Source organism: Capsicum annuum, chromosome 2 (genome assembly GCF_002878395.1).
Source record: "Capsicum annuum cultivar UCD-10X-F1 chromosome 2, UCD10Xv1.1, whole genome shotgun sequence".
Classification (NCBI taxonomy): domain Eukaryota; kingdom Viridiplantae; phylum Streptophyta; class Magnoliopsida; order Solanales; family Solanaceae; genus Capsicum; species Capsicum annuum.
Window position 1 is genome coordinate 90,346,862 of NC_061112.1, and position 4,107 is coordinate 90,350,968.

At 36.4% G+C, this 4,107-nt stretch overlaps 1 non-coding gene across 1 annotated transcript; it reads right to left on the minus strand.

Moving 5' to 3' along the window:
* Positions 1-3,085: 3,085 nt before the first annotated feature.
* LOC124896401 lies at positions 3,086-3,191 on the minus strand. Its single transcript, XR_007052763.1, has one exon. It is a non-coding gene; the product is annotated as a small nucleolar RNA R71 (small nucleolar RNA).
* Positions 3,192-4,107: the final 916 nt, after the last annotated feature.

Below are 4,107 nucleotides of genomic sequence, written 5' to 3' on the forward strand. Positions count from 1 at the left end.
ACTTTGAATGTACTAGTACGTGAGATAAGGACTGACTGAAATGTATGAGATAACTGGGCATAAATGCATGAACATGTAATATTTGAGAATGTAGGACCAAGCATACATATATCTGAAATAATCTGTAAGTAACTGAATAACTGAAAATCTGTATGTTTTGGTCAAGCAAATCTGAGCTGAGACATATTGAATACTGATTAACTGGTATTTGTATACTAGTTAACTGATATCTGTATACTAATTAACTAATACCTGAATATTTATCATGTAATACTGAACTGACTTAGTCTAAATAACTAGACTAAAACTGTGGGAGGTATCATGTAACTGACATGCCCCAATCTGAGCTAATCAGATCCAACTTGTAACACCAGTTGGAAGGGTGTCAGTACCGTACCACAAATACTAACATTGGTTGTGTGGATCCACTACTCTGAAGTCCCAAAGGACCAGTGTGTCTAGCCTAAACTGACGGATGACCCTTGAGAGGAAGTCAAGCCTAAATTAATGGGTGACCCTCATATCCTATGCTAGTTACATAATTCTAGAATATAAGGACTGCTACTAACGGCTCTGCCTAACTGACAGGGAAGCCGCCATCCCTGCATTCGCTCGGTACTAAATCCTACTCCCAATTGAACTGACACTGGTACTGAACTGAACTAACGTTAACTAAATATTATTTCTGATAGTGCTTATCATGATCATATCAATTGAATAAGTAGAAATATTTATGGTTTAACTGATTCATTACTTGAAAATCTGAAATTATGTAAAACATGTAGGTATTGGGTGTTCATAATCTACCAACACTGAATAATCATAAAACATGAAATTTAAGCTTAAAACTTTAGTATGGAATCATGGTTCAACCTAAGACATAGACATTTCACCAAACATGTGGAAAGCATGGACTTGAACATGAGGATTTTCTAAACATGAGATATCAGCAACATGAAATTTACTTAAATAAGACATGAGAAACTGAGATTTAAAGCATGAGTAAATCAATTATTTCATGGGATCATACATGGGCTGAATTGAATTAAATTACCATGGTAAACATGAATTAAACTCATCTTGAACATGTAAGATACCAAAATAATAGAAAAATCTATTTTTTAATTTAAAAGAGAGTTTTTGGGCTTCATGGGTGAAAGGGACCCATGAATGAACATCCCACATACCTTAAGCTTCTTAACTAAAAAGGAAAACACTAATCTTGATGCTTTCTTGGAGGTTCTTGAAGTTGGGGAATTTGAATTCTTGGGGAAAGAGGAACTCAATTTTGTTCTAGGGGAAAGGGGAGGGTTTTCTTCAGAGAAAATTTGGAGATGAAGGGAAAATAATGCCCTAACTAATTCCTCAAGTTGTAATATGAATGATTGGGTTGAGGGGGAAAATACCTAATTACCCCTCAGGCATTTAAATTCAAAACTGGATGCAATTGGCTCACCGCAGTACGGTTTAATTGCAATTATTAATTTCCCTCACCGCGATGCAGTCTGCATGACATTAGGACTAATGCCATGTCACGAGCTGATTGTGATGACCAACAAGATTCGTGATCCAAACATGACCCAAACCTTGTCCTTCTAGACATACCTTTTACATTCTTAAAAATGAATCAACTCAAAAACCAATGTCTCGGGGTCGTGAAGACAAAAATAAAAATTCTCAAAGTTTCAGGGTATTGAAAATAAGTAAAACACTTAGTGAAAATTACAAGCCTTAAGCCCCTTATGCATGCAACTATAAGCTGAATCGAGCTAAGATTAATAAGGGGTATCACAAAGCATTGAATGTTAATTTGGGGTTTATCTCTGTTCTCCATTCTCATATATAGCTAAATTTCTATCTTGGGGTTATTCTTGAATAGAGTGTTAATATGTATGGGTGTTGATTGTTGGTTTAAATTAATAGTTAGTGGTGTTGAGTTTTAGTATTACTTTATGCTTGAATTAAGAATTGTGGGTGAAAATTTCAATTTTCTTGGATCCCACATCATCCTTGAAAGAGGGTTGTGGTAACTGTGAACGATAAATTGATGTTAGCTGTTTTCCTTAGCATTGTCTTAGAAATAAGGTTGTTATGTGGATTTTCTATGTTCATCCCCATTGTCTTAGAAATAGGGATGCCAAGTTAAGGTATTGGGTTGATGAATTCATCACACTTATGAGGTATTCAAAAGAATCCTTGAGTGAAATTTAAGTGTTTTTTTGAAATACTAGCACCACCCATGACATATTAACTAAAATTGGAATTACCTATTACTCACCCATACACGAATTGCCCCTAGGATGGCATAACCCCAAGAACTCTCTCTATTGGTTTTACTCATTACTTGTTTGATCTTACTTTAGTGTTGTAGTGTAAAAATTTCAAATTCATACCCTCATTTAATTTCATGGTTATTTTAGTTTCACATTATGGGTTAACTCCTAGTGAACTCTCAACATACATAGGTTTAGAAAACTAGTTTGCACTCCTTGTGGATACGACCTCGACTCTTGGTGGGTTTATATTGACGATGACCTCCTTGAATCAACATAATTTTGTAAGTTTAGCATTATAAAAAATGGTTCCATTGTCGAGGAGTGACTTTATTTTTGCTTGTGTTGTGTTGCTAGTAACTTTTGGTATACCCGTAGTGTCTTTATTTACATTGTTTATTGTTTGTTGTTTTATAGGTAATTTTCATAGTAATCATGACACCATGAGCTGCAATGGTAGCAATGAAGGATCATTTGATGGACACCTCCAGGATAAGGATCATCTTCATGATGAGGGGCGTGAGAGTACAATCCGCATCCCACTGACCAAGGAAAATGGGGTGTTCTATGTCACGAGTGTCATGCTCCACATGTTACAAATAAAAGGTCTATTCAAGGTTATATCATATGAAGATGGCAACTTATATTTGAAAATTTTCATTGAAGAGTCCATTCAATTGAGGCTTTCCACATTTCCCTTAATGGGTGAAATGGTTTTGTGGTTGAGATCTCTACCCCATGGGTCTATTACTTCTTGGGTCGAACTTATAGAGGCTTTTTTGGATAGATATTTCCCTCTGTATAGGATGCTTCAACTAAGGGATGAGATCACAAATTTCCACCAACTTAGTAGTGAGCCCTTACATGAGGTATGGCAATGGTTCAATGAAAAGCTCATGCAATGCCCGAACCATGAAGTACTGGAGAAGATGCTCCTCCAAATATTTTATAGGGCATTGTACAAAATCAACAAGATGGTGGTGGATAATGCATCGGGTGGTTCTCTTGTGAGGTTATCATATGATGTTGTGGAAAATATACTTAAGCAAGTCACTAAGCAAAATTGGGGGTGGCATACTCGGGATTCTAAAGTATTCATAGGGCCCCCCATCACATCTTATGTCAATAATGAGCAAAGAAAAAAGGATGAAGAAAGGGATGAAAATATGGGTAAGGTGATGACCTAATTGGAGCTTCTCACTAAACATGTAATAGGAGAACCTAAAAAAGATATCAATGTCGTGGCCTCTCAAGGTTCCAAAGGTTATGATGAGGATGGAGACATGGAACTTTATGAAGAGATAAGGATATTAGAAAATTATCCAGGGGGTTCCCGCCCTGCCCATCAAAGGCAAGACAGTAATCAAGCTTTGGACAATCGAGATCATGATTAGAGTGATAGAGAAAAGGATAGAGATTATGATTGGAGGGATGAGAGAGGTTATGATAGATATGTGCCCCCTTATTATCATGTCAAGGACAAAGAATCAATCTCGATGGACTCGGATAAATTCAAAACTGAGGATGTGCTTGCTCAAATTTTGATTAGGATTGAAGGTACCGACAAAATGGTAAGGGAGATTAAGAGAATTTTCTCAAATTAACTAAATGGTTGTTTCACATTTGGCTTCCATCAAGAAACTAGAGACACAAGTGGGGAAAATTTTTACCCAACTTAACGCCGGGCCAAAATGGGACCTACCTAGTGATACGATGGTAAATCCTAAGAATGAAGGACATGTCTTGGCAATTGTTACAAGAAGTGGTAGGAATTTTGGTGAGCATGTGATTGAAGTTGAGAAAAATTCTTTAGATGATCAAATGAATGTGAAGA